General features: G+C 36.9%; 1 non-coding gene across 1 annotated transcript; it reads right to left on the bottom strand.

Annotated features, from left to right (window-relative positions):
- Window positions 1–239: 239 nt before the first annotated feature.
- LOC124892276 lies at window positions 240–347 on the bottom strand. Its single transcript, XR_007050163.1, has one exon. It is a non-coding gene; the product is annotated as a small nucleolar RNA R71 (small nucleolar RNA).
- Between the last annotated feature and the right edge of the window lie 21,073 nt (window positions 348–21,420).

Raw genomic sequence — 21,420 nt, 5'->3', positions numbered from 1 at the left:
CAGTTTATGTGGCTTTTAAATAAGGATCCACAAGTCCACCTCCGAAACTTTCTGGAGATCAGTGGCACATTCATCCCCACAGGTATGTCAACTGATTATGTTAGGCTGACACTATTCCCCTTTTCACTATTGGGGAAAGTGAAGAAGCGGTTGAACGCTGAGCCGGCAAATTAATAATAACCTGGGATGACTTATCCAGGAAATTCCTGGTCTGACTCTTTCTATCAGGCAAGACTGCGAGACTTTGTAGTTAGATTGTATGCTTTAAATAGAAGCCAGATGAGAACTTATATCATGCATGGGAAAGGTTCAAATCTTTTCTTTGGGATTGTCCACATCATCAGCACTCTAATGAGGTATTAGCTCACACTTTTGTTTAGGCACTTGACCACAACAAAAAAATTTTCTAGATTCAGTTGCAGGTGGTCAAGTATTGGAATTGACGTATGATGAGTTATATACCTTGTTGAACTTGATTACATAAGGGAATCCTAAGTGGCATTTTGACTCAAGAAGTGCTACAAAGATTATTACATGTGTATTGGAGGTTGACCAGTTTACTGCTATATCCGCTCAAATTATTGTGCTACAAAATCAATTGACTACTCATTTCAGCAATATGAAATTTGGGGTTACACAACCTGCAGAACAGTTAATGCAATTCAGCAGAAAAGCACTTGGTACGTAGTTTGTGGTAATAGTGGTCGTTCTGCAGATATGTGTCCTACCAATCCCAAGTCAGTGATGTTTGTGAGCAATGCTCAAAGGCCGAATTATAGGTAAGCCTAAGATTTAAAGTTGCAGACTTAGCCACCAAATCTATCATGGAACAACCAACAACAGTAGTTTCAGCAATAGCAAGTTTAAGGGAACTAGGCCACTAGCAATATGGAAGAAATTCTAAAACAAATTTTAGTTGCTCAAGAACAATTGGCAGCGGATATAAAGAACACACAAGAAGATATAAAGAGCCAACAAGTGGCTATAAGGAACTTAGAGTTACTAATAGGTTAGATAGCAGTAGTGCAAAACACCAAGCCTCAAGGTAGTTTTCCAAGTAATACAAAAATTCCCAAACAAGTTATGGCAATCACTTTAAGGAGTGGTAAAGAGATTAATAAAGAACCTCCACAGAACACTAAGGAGGTAGATGCAGAGTTAGCTCCTAAACAGGTAAATGACAAAATTGCTGAAAATTCAAAAAAGTCTGAGTACTCAAAAAAAAAAGTTGTTGAACAGGTGAAGGATAGACCACCACTATCTTTCCCACCAAGGCTTAGAAAAGCAAAGGAGGATGCATGCTTCATAAAGTTCTTTGACACATTCATAGAGCTTCACATTAACCTTTCTCTTTTAGATGTTTTACAAGGAATACCCAAGTACGCTAAGTACTTGAAGGATGTAATCACCAACAAAGTCAAGCTGCAGGATATTGAGATAGTAGCACTCACTAAGAAGTGTAGTTCTATAGTGATGCAAAAGATGCCCAAAAAGCTCAAAGACCCTGGGAGTTTCACTCTTCCAATTCAAATTGGTAGCGGTAAGGTGTTCTACACACTTAGTGATTTAGGGGTAAGTGTCAACTTAATGCCCCTCTCCTTGTTCAACACTCTGGGATTAGTAAATCCTAGACCGAGAACAGTTGTACTTTAATTGGCATATCAGACCCTAGCCCATCCTAAAGGAATCATAGAGAATATTCTCATCAAGGTTGGTAAGTTTATTATTCCTGCTGATTTTATTGTTTTATATTTTAAAGAGTACCAGTCATCTTGGGTCATCTATTTTTATCAACAGGAGGAGCATTGATAGATGTGAGAGAGGGCATGCTTATAATAAGGCTGGATAATGAAGAGGCGGTATTCAAAGTGTACAAACTTCTCAAAATACTATCCCACTACAAAGATTTATACATGATTACTATAATTGAAGGGGATAAGTGTGGGGTGGTAGAGTCTATTCTATAAAAGATCTCTTCTAACTTTCTCATTGAGTAGCCCAAGCCAAAAATTCAACATCCCATAACAATGCTGATTGATGAGGCTGAAAATGCTATTGTTAAGAGAACTATTGACCTTGAGAGTTCATACTCTAGAGGTACAAAATAAATAAGAAGATGGTGTTCGAGTCTGACAAAGAGATTGAAGAAAAATAAATGAGGCGAAGATTGGGTCATGCCGTGACACTAAATCAGGCATTAATTGGGTGGCAATCTAAGTTAAGGTAGGTTCTATTTTTAGTATTTGTAGTTTATGCTTCCCTAGTTTTTGTTTTTATTGAGACATAGGTTGATGGAAAGTCTGAGTACCAGAAAACCTAAGCTAAGAAGCATGGCAAAGACTGAGTTTGGGGTCCCTCGAACCCTATTGATGTATAAAGATGCTACTAGATAGGCCTAGAGGCCTCAGGGAGTATTTATATCTCTACTTTTAAGTACATTTTTGAGACAAAGTAGATTTTTAAGTATGGGGTGGGGAAATTCTCATTTTAGGAGTAATTTAAAAAAAAATACGTTAGGAATAAGTGGGATGTTCTTGTTGGTGATATGGGTGATTACATGATGCAAGTGTTTTGGTTACATGTTGATTGTGTGAATTACTACTTTTTAGACTCCTAGACTCATGATTATGACTCTTGTAATTTTTTTGGCTTAGTTATGAATTTGTGCTATTGTTTGGTTGAGAGTCTATGATTATCCGACTTGAGTTGAGCATGTGCCATAGGTGTGTGAAGTTGTTGTATATTCCTTGTTAGACTTGATATCTAGAACTTACCTATTGTCTGTGAAAAATGAATTAAAGACTATGGGTTTAGGAGATGATATAGGCATTTATTTTATAGCCATGTTTCATACCTTCTTTTGACCTACCCTTATGCATAATCCCAGTTAACCCCTTTGTGCCTTTAGCTTATTTTCTTTGAAAGCCTCATATGTATCCTAATCCCTTATTTGATAGACCATAATTTGATCCAAACCTCCTAAGAGCTTTACTGTAAACTTAACTAAGTTAAGAAGATAGAAATTCAAGTAGGAGAAAGGTGAAATTGAAGTCCCAAAGTGATAGTTATTGGTGGGTACAATTGTTATGTGTTATGGTTGGGAGTTGTGTAACATACAAAAAAATTGCTCAGATTGAATAACTTATGAATAGATGATACAAGTTGTGAATAGACTATACTCCGACCTGTGACTGAATGACATGCACAGTATAAGGTACGACTCGTCCATACAAGTCATACCCAGTAGGTACGACCTGTACCTACCACTCGTACCCTGACCAAAATAAGAATATTGAACTTTAGTTTTAAATTTTTGTTTTCTTTCCTTTACTTACTTATAATGCTCTTTTTTTAGGAACCATGCCTCCTAAAAATGCTTCATTATCCAAACAAGATAAAAAAAAAAACACTAAGCATGCACCGGTTGCTAGTGTAGAAATCTAGTGATACCAAATTTGAGATATCAATAGATAGCAGTAGTAAATTATTTGAGGAAATCACCATGAGGAAAGCTGCACCAATGAGGAAGGTTGTTGAGACACAAAGGGGAAGGCAGCTGAGAAAGCCAAAAGGAAAAGAGTGGTTCCCCAAAAGTCAGAATCACCCCCTAAAAGCCCGAGGAGAAAGAATCCTATTATTTATCCTCCCCACACACCACAACCTACTGACAATGATGATGATGAATCCAGTTAAGTAGAGGCTAGTTTTGAAGAAGCTCATGAGTTAAAAGAGGTAGATGTGACCCCAATAGACCAACAGGATCCGCCACTTGCACTTACCACTACATCGTTGCCCATTATTGAATGATAGGGGTACTTCAGAATGCAAAATACATACAATAGTGGGTTGTTACGACTTTTGGCTGGTAAGATTATAAGAGTACTATATCCTAAACGAAGATTGACTACAACTGGGATACCTGAGTTATCGGGTTTTAAATAGCATTTTGATAGTATGGATTTGAGTGAATGACGAGAGTACATAAAATATATAGTAAGGACCTCATTCGTGAATTCTATGTAGCATATAAAGGTGAGCTTCATAGGTAATACCCACACGGTCAACTATAGAAGAGTGGTAAGCCTATTACTTCCTTGATAATTTGTGGTGTACGAGTTGATATTTCCCCTTGAACTATTAGCAGATTTTTGTTTGGACCAAAGTATCAGTCTCTATCCAACACAGGTAAGATAGACTACAGAATGGATAAGATGAGGAAGATAACCAAGAGGACATTGGGTTCTGAGGACAAACTGGTGATTTTTTATGGATATTGGAGTGTATAGCCTCGAATGGGCAAAACATTGTGTGGCTTGTTGGAGCCCCTGGGGTTATCTCACTGAAGATTAAGAAGAGTACCCTCAACTTTGAGGGTAAGGCTTGGTAAACTTTTGCACAACACAGGTTATGTCCAACCACTAGTGATGATGTTATGAGCTCGGTCTGAGCAGCTGTGATAGTTGGTTTAATGGCCGGATATGATTTTGAGGTAGCAAAATTCTTATCCCAAGAGATGAGGGGTTGAGAAGTTGGGGGTGAGAAGGCATTATTTTCCTACCCTTGTATGATCATGCAGATATGTCTGCCTGTGGGAGTGCTAGATTTCCTTGGGATAGATGAGATGATCAAGGCCAGGAGAATTATAGACTTAGGCCTGATTAAAGATGCAACCAACCCATTGGATCGGAAGGCAAGGCAGGTAGCAAATATTTTGGAAGATTTGTTCCTGTAGGATTTTCAAGCCAATACCATTATTGCAACTGAGGCTACCAAAGCAGGTGCATAGACAGAGGGCTTCTATACAGATGTAGTGGGTATTTTTAGTGCCCCACCACAAGTCCAGTTTGTGATACCCAGACCTCAAGGTATGCCATTATAATTATTTCACAGGCCCTTTGGACTAAGGTTATGACTAGAATAGCCATGTTGGAGGCTAAGGTAGGCTATATTGAAGGAGGCATAAAAACTTGGATCGATACACATTTTAAAAGCTAAGACAGATGGGTCCAAGGGTGACTAGATGCTTTTTAGTCAAGGATCAATTGACAGTTGAGTGGTAGGCAGATGCCCAATGTTGTTGATATCAGATCTGAGGTTGAAAATATCAAGAAAATAGTTGCAAAGCTTTATAAAAGATCGATAGTTGTTGAGCCTGTAGTCGAGATAATGATCCCTACTATCCATGTGCCTAATATTGGATAGTTCCAGCAAATACATTAGTTAAGGAGACTAAAGATTAAAGAAGAGAGGAAAAGAGAAAAAAGAAGGAAGACAAATCAGCTAGGAAAAACTCCAGAGCTAAGAGCATCCAAAATGAGCGAGACCAGGAGCAGAGGGTCCGCGTGATGGCCTTGGGAGCTGATGGATCGAGAGCACTAGTTATTGATGCTGAGAGGGGGTAGATGCTATTCTCTTAATTGTTGTTGATTTAGTATCGGCCAATAGGATAGTAGCTTATGAGAGTAGGACTCGATCTAAGGGCCCATTTGCTAATGTGGATGTGCCGGTACCTTGAGCACCTAGGTATGATTTTCCATCATCACTAGATTTATTTTTATAGAACCGAGGGCAGTGCATCAATTTTTTTGAGGGGTTGGGGTTATTCTAAAAAAATCTAGGAGTAGCTAAAAAGTATAAGTAGCTAAATCTGAAAGTCTGTTATGACTTACAGGTTTGATGCAGCCAATTGAGATAGGGAGAAAATCAGTGTGCCTATGGCAGTGGATTATTTTTATTGTGATTTTGAGGATTTTGAAAATTTTCATTTGTAATGAAAGATTTTGCTTTTTATTTTTGATGCCTAATTTTGATATGTGGTTTTTGAAACACCCCTGATTTGAAATGATTATGATGAGATTTGTGGTTAATGAAATTGTGTTAAAAAATTAACCTCTTTGAAAAAGTTTTATTATGACTGTGTGAAGAGTATATTTGTGTGAAACTATTGTGAATCTGTAAATGGCATAGTGTGATAACTAGTACTTAGTAGTGTAACACTGTGCAAGTGCGTGTGAGGTATAATGAGTTCCCGGTGTGCCAGAATCTAGAACTTGACCTATTACTTTTATCTAGGTCTAGGATAGCCAAGTAGGAAGTGATCATAGGCCCCTTTTGTGTGAGTTCACTTGAGCCTAAAATGCCCTAACAAACTGAATGAATCCTTTTGATCAAAATATTTGAACCTTGATAGACAAAATTTTCTTATTAGACCTATAACCTTTCTATTTTCCTTACAATGAACTTGTTTTGGCCTTGGTCCTCCTTTGGACACTGAACACTTCAACTCAGATGGACCACCTAAGTTGAGGCTAACTACTATAAGGGGTGCGTAGGAGAAAACAAGTATGAAGAAAGTTTACAAAAGGAAAATAGTTAAAATTTGAGCAGGTGTGGGGAAAAAGGTAAGAAAAGTTGCAATGAAAAACAAAAGAAAAAGAAAAAAATAAAATTTAGAAAACCACACTTGGCCCAGTTAAAATGTGCTTAAAAGTAATTGGGAGATATAAAGGCAGAAATAAAAGAAATAAGTAGACCCCAGGGAATGCATAGCATCCAGAAGGCTTAGTCACTAAATGAATCCTAAAATATATCATACCATCCCCAAGTCTACAAGACAAGCCGAATGAAGTCCAATAGTGATCTTACCGTGACTATCTGAAAACTTAGGAAAAGAGCATAAGGGAAAGCCTGTGGTATTCTGTGTACATCGGTGATACTTCTTTTTGAGTGAGAGAGTAATTTGTTATATCCCTAAATATATTGGTTTATCAATAAGAAAAGTGAATAGGATTTCTTTTACTGTGACTGCACATGGGTTATGTTGCTAGGTATCTAGATTGTTTGATGAATGTAATTTATGTCTATGCCCAGTTGTCTGTTGCAGATGTAATGTCATCATCAGATTCCCTCATACTTCTATGTGTTCTAAATCATAATACATAGTTTTAAAAGTTAGAAGTAGGAGGGGAATTACCAAATAAAATCAAGTTCAAAATCACTACCATGGGTAGCTCAAGATCTTCCTATTTAAGCATCATCTCTATATCCAGAAATTGTGTTTGGTTTTGTTTGCCTGAGGACATGCAAAAGTCTAATTTGAGTATGTTGATAGTGTGAAAACACAACACTTTCGATGCTTAAAACTACAAATTTATCCATGAACTTAGGATATTTTGTTAGATATGATGTACTTCGGTGTCTATTGCAGGTAAAATAGGTCTACAACCATGCTTGAATGAAAAAAGAATAAAAGATCTAGAAAAGACCAATTCTAATCAGGATACAAGTCAGTTCTTGAGTCATAAAAATCTGATACGACTTATATGTTGAATCATATGCACAACAGAACCAAAATCCAACTGGAAAAGCTAAGTATGGGGAATATATGACTCAGGTATCCAAGTCGTAAGCTAGGATATGAGTTGGACAGAGAAGTCGTCGTCATAACAAGACCTAATATACTACTCAAGATTTGAAGTCTCAAAAGTATACTAGTCGGAAGTCTGAGTATGACTCATATAGGAAAGTCATACATAATCCAGTGTTCAAATCTTGGAAAGATCAAAGCCCAGGTGGATACAAGTGAAGGACATGAGTTGTACACTCAGGTATGACTCATAAGCAGAAGTTATAGTCTGAATAGAAAGTTAAAGCCTTTGAATAATAGTCATTGGAAGGGATATGAGAAGGAAGGATACGACTCGTATGATGCTGGTACAAGTTAAGACAGAGTCATACCGACTACCGACTTAACTTTAACTTTCCCATTATTATTAGGATTTTTATGTTCTTTTGAGAAACTATAAATACTCTAGGGTTTGTCTTTTTTTAGTCTACGCATTCTTATCATAGGATACACACTCTTACAATACTTTTACAATTACTCTTGAGATTTTAGGTTTATCCGATTCAAGACTTTGGAGTTTATTCATCTTATTCTTGTGCAATTAATTATACCTGTTCTTTTTTGATCAAAATGGTATCTTGCACAAACATAAGCGGCTAATCTCCTTGACTAGGTTTGTGTGAACCCTGGTGGATTAGCTACATAGAATAAATGTAAGACTCATCAATTCTAGGGTTATGCATGTATCTTAATCTTCTTCACGATAATTAATCTCAAGTAGATGCAGTAGCTTGAGATAGCCTATATTCGTGCCCATCCCCAAATGGGAGTTTGTGATTAGAAAAAGAATTTAAGATAGTGATTTGAGATTTCTACCTCTACCCTTTGGTCCCCGTGTCTAATCTAATCACTTGATCCCAAAAGGAGTGGTGAATAGAGGTCATAGCAAGGAGCAATAAGGAAACACACTGAGACTTAATCGATAAAGGGTAAGATTTATATTCATGCTCAAAAGGCACCTGATAATACCTATCATGTAGACTTTACATGCAGGACAAAAAAATAGTTAGATTAAACACGATAACTTTATGGAGTTGAGAAGCCAGGGGGAACACAAGCCTAGTGTTTGTCTCCTATTGTCTACAACTCAAAAGAACTCAAGATTTGGTTACTACTTATGACTGATACTAACCCCCCCACACACATTTACTTTCCTATACTGCTCTTGGATTACATCAAGTCAAGAAATTATTCACATTTTCCCTATGGGATCGACCCCAACCTAGTTGGGTTATTATATTTGCAAGCGACCATATTATACTTTTGTTTGGAGTGTAGTTTTGGGCGACATCAAATTTTGCTGTCATTGCTAGGGATTACATTTTGAGTAGTGAATTAAATTGGTGGAGTTCACAGGTTTTTATTTTCTATTCTTTATTTGGCATACGACAGTGTATGCCAAGTACTATAAGTTTAGGCAAACCCTTACTCCTATTTAATCCAGAGCCAGAGATAATCTGTCAAAATCTGAGGAGGATGTCAGGATAGGTTCGTGATGGGATTCAAGATCCCCCACTGGTAGATCCAAATGCGGCACTCCTACCTGCTCTACTAGATTCTCAGAATATTGTATACATACAGATGCAACAACTGTTAGAGTGAGAAAAAAGAGAAGCCAAAGAGGCTAGACTTGCTGTAAAAGATAGTTAGCCCAATAGGGTATACTAGTCAGGCCAAGACAAGTATATGATCGTCGATTTCAGAGAGAAAGAGAAACATTGATTTTTGCATATCAGCACTTATATCCATATAAGGAGGATGAAAAAGATATGGGTTATATAGAGCCTAATGAGACAGGATCCATTGTTCCTCCTGCTTTAGCCCCCAATGTGAAGTTTGATATTACTAGTTCTATGATCTAATTATTGAATCTAAAGGGTGTATTTTCTGGTGCAGCAAAGGATAATGCAAGCATGCACCTTGCTAATTTTCTTGGGATCTGCACGTATTATACTATTTTGGGGGTTGATCAGGAAGCATTGAGATTAAGGTTGTTCCTATTTTCTTTGATAGGTGAAGCATCACTTTTGTTAGAGGAACTTCAAAGAGGATCTATCACTACTTGGCATAAGTTGAAGAAATAGTTTCTTAGTAGATTTTTCCCTCCTGCATGGATGCTACAGTTGAAGGATGAAATTTATAATTTCAGACAGTTACCTGAAGAATCTATGTATAAGGCATGGTATAGATTCAAGAAGAAGCTGATCATGGCACCAAATCAGAGGATTAAATCTTCAAGAAATATTCTGTAGATTATTGAATGACAGTTCAAGAGAAATGGTAGATACTATTTTTGGAGGAGCATTTATGCATCTTCGGTGGGATATTGCATAGGAAATGCTTGATGACATTGCAGTGACCAATAGAGGATAGCATACTAGAGATTCAGACCATGGTGGTGGTACATATGCTATTAGAGCAATGGATACTTATAGATAAGGTCATGATATAATAGCACAAGAGGTTGCACAGCTTTATACAGACATTGGGTTTCTTACAAAATAATTTATGACAGTGAGTGCTGAGAAGGTGAATGCAGTTGTAGCATAGAGGTCTACTTCCAAACTATTTGAGATTGAATCTAAAGAAGAGAAAAAGTATCTTGATCGTATATTGGTGGATTTTCAAGCCCAAGGGCAAGGGAATCAAGGTTAAAACTATTATAATGACAGATATAGAGATAAGAGTAGAGAAAAAAATGGTAATTAGTGATTAAAGATTACTATAAGGTGAAGAATGACAAGTATATTCCACCAGGTAGTCGTGATGTAGAGTGTAGAATGGAAGTACTTTTGTCTAAGCTAGTCAAAGGCAAGAAAGTCAAGAGAGCTGACTAAAGGATATCAAAGTAGATTTGTGAGGTTTGAACTAGAAAGTTGAGTCACATGCTACAGAAATCAAGCAGTTGGAGCAACAATTTGGTCAGATATCAGCCACAGTAAACTAGAGACAGCCTGGCACTCTTCCAAGCAATACAATGGTAAATCCCAGAAATGATAGTCACTATCATGTAATTACCACTCGGAGTGGTAAATCACTATAGACCCACCTGTACCCACTATTGATGGGAAAAAGAATGATGATGAGCCTGTTGATCTAGATAGCAGTAATAAGCAAGAGGTGGGAGTAGAAAAGGTTTCAGAGCCTGTGTTGAAGACTATTTCAAGACCTCCTACTCCCTTTCCTCAAAGACTAAAAAATAAACAAGATGAAGGTAAGTAACGAAAATATTTGTCTATATTAAAAGAGTTGACTATCAACATACCACTTGTAAAGGCATTGGAGAAAATGCTAGGATATGCAAAATTCATAAAGAATTTGATCACCAAGAAGAGGTCAGTCAGTTATGAGCCAGTCGACAATATTCATCATTGCAGTGTTGTAGTTTCTATATCATTGGTGGAGAAGAAAAAGGAGCCTGGCGCTTTCACAATACCTTGCACTATTAGGTCTTTCAAATTCACTTAAGTATTATTTGATTTGGGGGCTGGAATCAACCTTATTTCCTTTGTCGGATTCAAGTAGTTGGGGTTGGGAGTTCCCAAACCAACTACCATGAGACTATGATGGCTGATAGAATCGTAAAGAAACCTGTTGGTATCTTTTATGATGTATTCGTAAAAGTGTCTTCTTTTATATTCCCTACTGACTTTTTTATACTCGTTGTGAAGTGGACTTTCAAGTCCCAATTATTTTAGAAAGACCATTTTTTGCTACAGGTAAGACATTGATTGATCTAGAGAAAGGACATCTGATATTGAGACTAAATGATAAATAGGTGACATTCAATATTTGTAAATCTATGAAATAGCCTGATTAGTTGAGTGTGATATCTATGATTGATTTGCATGATGGGGAGACATATTTATTTCGTGATGTTGATGTAGTTTCTCTTTGGGATGATGGTTCTGATACAGTTGCTCCTATTAAAAAAAGGTTAGGTATTGAAGCTCTTGCAGTTGTGTTATGAATTTTGATAGTGATGATATTGAGAAATTCAATAAGATGGTGTGTGCACTGTGTGGAAATGGTTCTTATAATTATGCACCAAAGAAGCTTGATTTAGATTTAAAGAATAGAACTACCCCACCTGTTCATCCATCCATTGAAGAGCAATCGGTGTTAGAGTTGAAAGACCTCCCATCTTACTTGCGATATGTATTTTTGGGGCCCAGCCTTACACTGCCGGTTATTATTGCAGCTAATCTAAGACAGTCAGAAGTAGAACCATTATTGTCAGTCTTATATAGATTCAAGAGGGCCATTGGATAGTCCATTGTAGATATTGAGGTTATTTCGCCTGGTTTATGTGCCCACAAAATACAACTTAAATCAAATTGTGGTCCATTAATTGCACATCATCTTCGACTAAATCCTCTCATTTCGGAGGTGGTGATAAAGGAAATAATCAAGTGGTTGGATGATGGTGTAGTATATCCCATTACTGATAGCAAGTGGGTCAGTCTGGTACAATGCGTTTCGAAGAAAGTCGAAATCATTATTATGCCTAATGAGAAGAATAAGCTAGTTCCTATGAGGCCAGTCACTGGATGGAAAGTGTGCATGGATTATAGAAGAATTGAATATGTGGATTCAGAAGGACTATATTCCTATGCCTTTCATGGATCAGATATTAGATAGGTTGGCAGGCAGAGAATGGTACTGTTTACTTGATGGGTACTCAGGATACAATCAGATCACTATTGCACCTGAGGATCAATAGAAGATGACTTTTATATGCCCGTATGTGACTTTTGTATTCAAGTCCATGCCATTTGGTCTATGCAATGCTCTATCCACATTTCAGAGATGTATGATATTAATTTTCTCTGATGGTAGAAGAAACCATTGAAGTGTTTATGGATTATTTATCGATTATTGGAGATACTTTTGAATATTTCTTAAAGCACTTGACAAATGCTCTCCAAAGGTGTGAATAATGCAACTTGGTACTTAATTAGGAAAACTGCCATTTTATGGTTAAAGAAGGAATTGTGCTCGTACATAAGATTTCAAAGAGGCATAGAGGTTGATCGAGCGACTATTGAGGTAATTCAGAAATTACATTACCTCATTTATGTGAAAGGAATTTGAAGCTTTTTAGGGCATACAGGCTTTTATAGGCAATTTATCAAGGACTTCTCAAAAATTATTAATCCTCTTTGCAAGCTTCTTGAGGAGGTAAAATTTTATTTTTATGATTCATGTAAGAAGGCTTTTGAAGCCTAAAAGAGAAGTTAGTGACTGCTCGAATCATCGTGTCTACTGATTAGTCCTCACCTTACGAGATTATATGTGACACTAGTAGATTGGCTTTAGGGGAAGTATTAGGCCAACAAAAAGAAAATATCCTCTATCCCATCTACTATTCTAGTAAGGCACTGAATCCTAATCAAAAGTACTCTACCGTGATAGACCAAGAGTTGTTGGTAGTGGTTTTTTCCTTTGAAAAGTTTAGATCTTACTTGATTGGGACAAAAGTTATTGTGCACACTAATCACACATCATTGAGGTACCTGATGGCTAAAAGATACAAAGCCTAGGCTTATTCGTTGGGTACTATTGTTGCATGAATTTGACTTTGAGGTGAAGGACAAAAAAGGTACAGAAAATCAGGTTGCAGATCACTTGTCTAGAATGGAGGAGAAAGCGATGTAGAAGGTTGATAATGGGTTGGAGATTGAAGACAGTTTTCCAGATGAACAGATATTGGCAGCTTCCCAAGATCTAATTTTATGGTTTGCAGATTATGCAAATTACTTAGCTAGTGATCTAGTCCTAGAATATTGTTCATATCAATAAAGAAATAAGTGCATACATGAGGTATGGAAATTTTTCTAGTATAAACCTTATTTATTCAGAATTTGTGCAGATGAAATCATTTATAGGTGTATACCTGAGGTGGAGATGATAAGCATACTTGATGCTTGTTATTCATCAACAGTTGGGGGTCATCATAGAGGGGCCCACATAGCGCATAAAATTCTGCAAAGTGGCTATTATTGGTCAACAATATACAAAGATGCTCATGATTACGCTTCTGTTTGTGACCAATGTCAACGATAAGGTACTATTTCTTGAAGAATAAACTACCTATGACTCCTATTTGAGAATTGGAATTGTTTGATGTATGGGGCATAGAGTTCATAGGACTTTTCATAAGTTTGTTTGGCATAAAATATATACTTGTATCTATAGACTATGTTTCAAAGTGGGTGGAAGCAATTGCGCTTCCTAACAATGAAGCATGTAGTTCCACTGCATTCTTGAGAAAGATCATCTTTTCTCGATTTGGCATGCCATGGGCTATTATTAGTGATGGAGGGTCATATTTTTTAATTATCTATTCAAGGGTTTGCTTGAAAAATACGGAGTGAAACACAGGGTGGCAACGCCCTATCATCCGCAGACTAGTGAACAAGTTGAGGTGTCCAATAGAGAAATCAAGTTCATATTGGCAAAGACTGTGAATGCCAATAGGACTGACTGGGCAAGAAAGGTAGATGATGCATTATGGGTCTACCGTACAGCTTATAAAACCCCCATTGGTGCTTCACCTTATCAGCTAGTATATGGCAAGGCTTGTCACTTGCCAATTGAGCTTGAACATAAGGCACTATGGGCATTAAAGAATTTGAATCTAGAATGGAAAGATATAGCCAAGTCAAGGTTGAATAAGATCAATGAGTTGCATGAATTTTGGCTCTGGGCATATAAAAGTTTTGCACTTTACAAAGAAAAGATGAAGCAGCATCATGACCACAAGATTAATAAGAGAGTATTCAAAAAGGATAAGTTGGTGCTGCTCTATAAGTCCAAGATTCATTTGTTTCTAGGTAAACTAAAGTCAAAGTGGTACGGTCCATTCATGGTTATAAATATTTATCCCTACGGTGCCTTAAAATTAAAAAGGTATGGTGAGCCCCTGTTCAAGGTAAACGGGCAAAGAGTGAAGCACTGCATAGGAAATATTCAAGATGTGAATGAGGTTGTTGAAATTTCCCTTGGTAAAGACTGAGTAGCCAATAAAATTACATCGTGCCACAATGTAAAATCAAGCGCTGCAAGGAAAGCAACCCATGAGGCAAGTTGGTGAAATCTGAGTATCCAACTTTGCCATGTCATATTGCGATGTTAAATCAAGCATTCCATAGAAGGAAACTCATGTTTTTGTACTTATTCACTGACATGGTAATATGTTTGTTCACTGTACAGGAATAATAAATGCAGAAAATATCTAGAGAAGTTGAAGAGTTTTTAGTCTACGGACTCTTTGCGAGTCATATCTAGATGGTATGACTCTTAAGTAGGAGTTGTATTGACCTGGGAGAAAAATTAGAATTAGGTAAAAGCTTCTGGAATGGATACAATTCTCATAACGAGCCGTACCCTCAAGGTGTGACTCATAACCTTGAGTCGTACCCACTCTAGAACCAAGGTAAGGTTCCAATTCTATATGAGTCACGGAAATGACCTTTAAGTCTAGGTACAAGTCGTATACACAACTCGTACCCATGTTTACCAGGCCAGATCAAGGGTTAACCCAGCCTATATCTTAAATTTAAAAAGAAAAAGGGGCACCCGACTGGCACCCGATGGACCAAACACGTACCCATTTAAAATTACACCAGAAATTCAAGATTTAATCCACAAAAACACTTGTAATCAACTTGATTAAATTTCCATCAACTTTAAATTTTTCATTCTTCTTGAGTTGAATTAGAAGTTGGGAATAAATAGAACTTGAAATCAAGAATTCGATATCTTCAAACACAAAGTAGTGAACTTTATCTCTTTACTTTTTAAGTTGAAATAAGTAATGTTTGATACTATGAACTTGGTTTGAGTATGATATACACTAGTGTTGAATTGTTGGTACCCTAATTTAGGTGTTCTTGTTGAAAAATAGGAATTAGGGGTAGAACTAGGTTTTGGAAAATGGATTTAGTGTGTTGGGTAGCCTAAAATGATTGATATTGCTAAAAATTCTAGTGGTCATTTTGGGAAATTGCTTTGGAGTCAAACTTTAAAGTTGGACTTCTATGTTGTAATGGATACGAGACCTGTTATGACTCATACCCATTGGTACGGGAGTCATAATGGGACTCGTACCTACTGACAACATGGAAATCTAACAATTCTAATGTTCTAGAATGGGTATGACTAGACCATACGAGTCGTACCCAGGCCATATGACTTATACATTTAGAATTGTACCTACCTGGGAGGATTTAAGCCAGAATAAATATTTCTAATCTACTTACAACTATTGGTAACAAATCATACCTTTCCGGTACGGCTGGTTAGGAGGAGTCATAAGCTAACCTGTGAACGAATGACATTCACAGTATAAGATATGACTCGTCTATATGAGTCGTACCCAGTAGGTACAACCAGTACCCATCACTCGTACCTTGACCAAAAAAAGCATATTGAACTTTAGTTTTAAATTTTTGTTTTCTTTCCTTTACATACTTACTAATAATTCTCTTTTTGCAGAAACCATGCCTCCTAAGAATGTTTCCTTATCCAAACAAGCTAAAAAGTATACTAAGTATGCACCGGTTTCTAGTGTGAAATCTAGTGATTCCAAATTCGAGATATCAACAGATAGAAGTGGTGAATTATTTGAGGAAACCACCATGAAGAAAGGTACACTAAAGAGAAAGGCAGCTGAGAAAGCGAAGGGGAAGAAAGTGGTTCCCCAATAGTCAGTATCACCCCCTAAAGGACTGAGAAGAAAGAATCCTACAGTTTCTCTTCCCTATATATCACAGCCTCCTGACGATGATAATGATGCGGAATCTAATTTAGTAGAGGCTAGTTTTAAATTAGCTAAGGGGTTAAAAGAGGTAAATTCAACCCTAATAAACCAACAGGATCCCCCACTTACACTTACCACTGCATCAGTACCCATCGTTAGACGATGGAGGTACCTCAAAATGCAGTAGACATACAAAAGTGGGTTGTTCCAACTTTTGGGTGGAAAGATAAAAAAAGTACTATATCCTGAGCGAAATTGACTGCTACTGGGATGTCTGAGTTATTGAGTTTTGAAGAGCATTTCTAGCAGCATGGATTCAAGTAGATGACGGGGGTGAATAAAAGATATAATGAGCACCTCATTCATAAATTTTATACAGCATATAAAGGTAAGCTTTAGAGGTAATACCCATAGGGTCAATTGCAAAAGGGTGGTGAGCCTATCACTTCCCTGATAATTCATGACGTACGGGTTAATATTTCCCCCCCAAACTATTGACAAATTATTATATGAACCAAAGTATCAGGCTCTGGCCAATACAGGTGAGATAGACTAAAGAATGGAGGAGATAAGGAAGATAACCAAGAGAACGTTAGGTTCTGAGGACAAGGTTCTGAGGACAAAATAGTAATTTTTAGATGGATAGCAAAGCATATAGCCTTGAATGGACAAAACATCGTGTGGATTGCAGGAGGCCCCAGGGTGATCTCACAGAAGATAAAGAAGAGTACCCTCAACTTTACGGGCAAGGCTTGGTGGACTTTAGCCTGACACAGGTCGTGTCCAATGACTGGTAATAAATTTATAAGCTCGGTTCAGGCATCTATGATAGCCGGTTTAATTATCAGCTATGAGTTTGAGGTAGCAGAATTCTTATCCCAAGGGATAAGTGATCGAGTATTTGGGGGTGAGAAGGCATTATTTTCCTACCCCTGTATGATCATATAGATATGTCTGGTTGCGGGAGTGCTGGATTTCCTTGGGACAGATGAGATTATCAAGGCTAGGAGAATCATAGACTTAGCCCTGATTAAAGATGCGGTCAACCTATTGGACCAAAAGGCAAGACAGGCAGCAGATATTTTGGAAGGTTTATTCCTGCAGGATGGTTAGGCCAATCCAATTATTACAGTTGAGGCTACCGAGGCAGGAGCACAGATGAAGGGCTCTCATACAAATGTAGTGGATACATCTAGTACCTTACCTCCAGTCCAGTCCATGCCACCCAAACCTCGAGGTATTCCATTTGGGTTATGCTTATTTCACAAGCCCTTTTAGAGTGAGGTTATGACTAGACTAAACACGATGGAAGCTAAGGTAGGCTATATGGAAGAAGGAGTGAAAACTTGGATCAATGCATAGTTTGACAGCCAAGATAGACGGGTCCATGGGCGCCTAAATTCTTTTAAGTCGAGGATCACTCGATAGTTGAGTAGCGGGCAAATGCCTAATATTGCCGATATTAGATTTAAGATTGCAAAAATTAAGAAAATAGTTGCAGAGCTTTATGAGAGACCAGTGGTTGCTGAACCTATAGTAGAGATAGCGATCCCTACTGTCCATATGCCTAACATTTGGACAGTCCCATCATATGCATCAGTTAAGGAGACTAAAGAGAAAAAAAAAAGGAGAGAAAGAAAAAAGAAGAAAAAGTAGTCGGGAAGAGGGCCAGAGCTGAGGGCATTCAGAATGAGCGAGATCAGTAGCATTGGGTTTGCAAGATGGCCCTGGGAGACGATGGATCGAGATCACTAGTTGTTGATGCTGGCAGGTAGATTTTATGCTCTCAATTGTTATTGATTCAGTCTCAATTGATAGAATGGTAGTTGATGAGAGTGGGACCTAATCTAAGGGCCCACTTGTTGATGTGGATGCGCCAGCGGCTTGAGCGCCTAGGTATGACTTTCCATCCTCACTAGATTTATTTTTATAGTCTTGAGGGTAGTGCATCAATTTTTGTTGGGGGTAGGGGTTATTCTGAAAAATTTGGGAGTAGCTGAAAAGTATAAGTAGCTAAAACTGAAAGTCTGTTATGACTTATAGGTTTGATGCGGGCAGCTGAGATAGGGAGAAAATTAGTGCGCCTATGGCAGCGGATTATTTTTTATTGTGATTTTGAGGATTTTGATAATTTTCATTTGTAATGAAAGATTTTGTTTTTTATTTTTGATGCTTAATTTTGATGTGTGGTTTTTGAAACACCCCTGATTTGAAATGATTATGATGAGATCTGTGGTTAATAAAATTGTGTTGAAAAATTAACCCTTTTGAAAAAGTTTTATGACTGTGTGATTAGTATATTTGTCTGAAACTATTGTGAATCTGTAAATGAAATTAGGATTAGGGATAGAACAATTAGAGGCAAACAGTTGCATAATTGGATAACTAGTACTTAGTAGTATAACCGTATGCAAGTGCATGTGAGGTATACTGAGTTCCCAATATGTCAGAATCTAGAACTTGCCCAGTTGTTTTTATCTAGGTCTAAGATAGTCAAGTAGGAAGTGATCATAGGCCTTATTTGTGTGAGTCCACTTGAACCTAAAATTCCTTAACCAACTGAATGAATCCCTTTGATCCTAATATTTGAACCTTGATAGATAAAATTTTCTTGTTAGACCTATCACCTTTTCATTTTCCTTAAAATGAACTTGTTTTGGCACTGGTCCTCCTTTGGATACTGTACATCTCAACTCAGGAAGACCGCCTAAGTTGAGAGTTGATATTATAAGGGGTGTGTAGGAGGAAACAAGTATGGAGAAAGTGTGTAGAAGGAAAATAGTTAAAATTTGAGCAGGTGTGGGAAAAAGAAAAGTAAGACAAGTTGCAATGAAAAATCAAAAGAAAAAGAAAGGAAAATAAAATTTGGAAAACCACACTTGGCCTAGTTAAAATGTGCTTAAAAGTAATTGGGAGACATAAGGGCGGAAATAAAAGAAATAAGTGGACTCTGGGGAATACGTAGCATCCAGGAAGCTTAGTCAATAAATAAATCCCAAAATATATCATACCATCCCCAAGTATACATTATAATCATAATGAAGTCCTACAGTGATCTTACCGTGACTATCTGAAAACTTAGAAAAAGAGCATAAGGAAGAGCCTTTGGTATTCTGTGTACACCGGTGACACTTCTTTATGAGTAAGAGAGAAATTTGTTATATCCCTAAATATATTGGTTTATCCATACGAAGAATGAATGGGATTTCTTTTACTGTGAGTGAATATTGGTTATGTTGCTAGGTTGCTAGATTGTTTGATGAATGTAATTTGTGTCTAGGCCCAGTTACTTGTTGCTAATGTAATGCCATCACCTGATTCCCTCGTGTTTCTATGTGTGCTAAATCGTAATACGCAGTTGGAGTTTTAAAAGTTAGAAGTAGGATGGGAATAACCAGATTGAAATCAAGTTCAAAATCACTGCCATGGGTAGCTTAAGATCTTCTTGTTTAAGCATTGTATCTGTATCCTGAAATTGTGTTTGGTTTATTTGCCTAAGGACATGCAAAAGTCTAAGTTGAGGGTTTTGATGTTGTGTGAAAACACGACATTTTTGATGCTTAAAACTGCAAATTTATGTGTGAACTTCAACCTTTTATTAGAAACTACCCCTTCTACCTCAACATCTCAAGAATATTACCCTTTTCTACCTCAACATCTAACTTTAACCTCTTACTATAAATTCTTTAGTGCACAATGCATTTATCCACTTTCATACCAACACGTCATTCCAGCCTATCATTATAACCACATATGGACTTTTAGGTAACCAACCCACCTAAGAATTTTTTTTCATATTCTTGAATACCTTTATCAATAAAAACTTCCATGCATTATGCCCAAGAAGACACACCTAGAATTCTCAATTAACTATGACATATAGAAAAAATTTTGTGTCTTTCTTCAAACTTATAGCCTTTGATAGAACAAGCATAAAACAATCTTTCCCTAATAAAGAACATTTACTCTTTCCCATATAATCTATAGTTCATCCATTTTCATTACCATTATCTTTAAGGAGAGGTCACAGAAAGTTTAAAACATGAGGACCTGAAGCAAGAAAGAATACTATACATAACTTTGACACTTAACTGAGGCCTGAGGAATAGGGTATCAATGACATAGATTCACTAAAGAGATCTAAACTAGGACATACATGACATAGTGAGAATTTTCACTGATCATCAAGTATGCACCATGAGTTATGGGAATTGGTCATACTGTAAAGCATGAGTACATAAGTCATGAGTTGCTTGACTTGAGTTTTTTGTTTTCATAAATTCATGTAATATGATTTGTACTACTAAATGAATTGGAACTCCTTATACTAGGAACTGGGAGCGTACATAATTCTCTATATAAAGTGCATGAATATGAGCTATGAACACAGATCTGATTTGTAAGACTTGAGTAGATGTCGTAATGACTGAATTACAAAAGTAGGTACTGAGAAAAGAATGGTTTGGGCATCTTCCTCCCCTAGTATTGTTCTACAACATACTAGCATCACTACTATAATCTGAGAGCCTGACTTTTTTTGTTGTTCTATCATCTCCCCCTTAGATTTAAGCCATTGTTCTAAGTCCGTGGACCCCTTTAATAAAGTCAAAACTGAATTGTAATCACTCTACTATAAAGTTTGAGATATAACGGTATGCATAAATACTAAACTTCTCTTTAAAGACTAAGCCATAATTTCTTTACTCAGATGGTCTACACATGAATTCTCAACCTCACCAGAATAAATTATATTTAAATAATACTTAACTTTATTCTTGGACACTCTCTTAATATATATTATCCTTAACTTTTTTGTATCTTTCGCAATTATCATCATCTACTTACACCTTTCTCATCAATATACTTTTCTTATTAAACACATAATCTGCCTCATTTCCTTCATAGCTTACTAATATCACATCCATAAACTTATATTTTTTCCTAAACCATGAGAATTACCATTACACCAAATACCCAACATCAACAACCTATAACCTACAACTTAGATGGTAAGAACATCACATACTACATAACTAGCCTCATTGACACTTAGCACCTCAAGGGTACAATCTAAGTACACACACTTTAAAAATTTTAAAATAATACAATCCCATGTCATCTTGGGTACACCTCTAGATCATACCTACACTATCATACTTAATTTTGAATTAATAAACTTAAATTCTTGCATACACTATTTCAAGCCTACTGGCTCACCTTTCATACAACTAGCCTCATGGATACATAATCT

The sequence above is a fragment of the Capsicum annuum genome, chromosome 1 (assembly GCF_002878395.1).
Source record: "Capsicum annuum cultivar UCD-10X-F1 chromosome 1, UCD10Xv1.1, whole genome shotgun sequence".
Classification (NCBI taxonomy): Eukaryota; Viridiplantae; Streptophyta; class Magnoliopsida; order Solanales; family Solanaceae; genus Capsicum; species Capsicum annuum.
The sequence above is the reverse complement of the archived record's forward strand: the minus strand, read 5'-3'. Positions and strand labels throughout refer to the sequence as shown.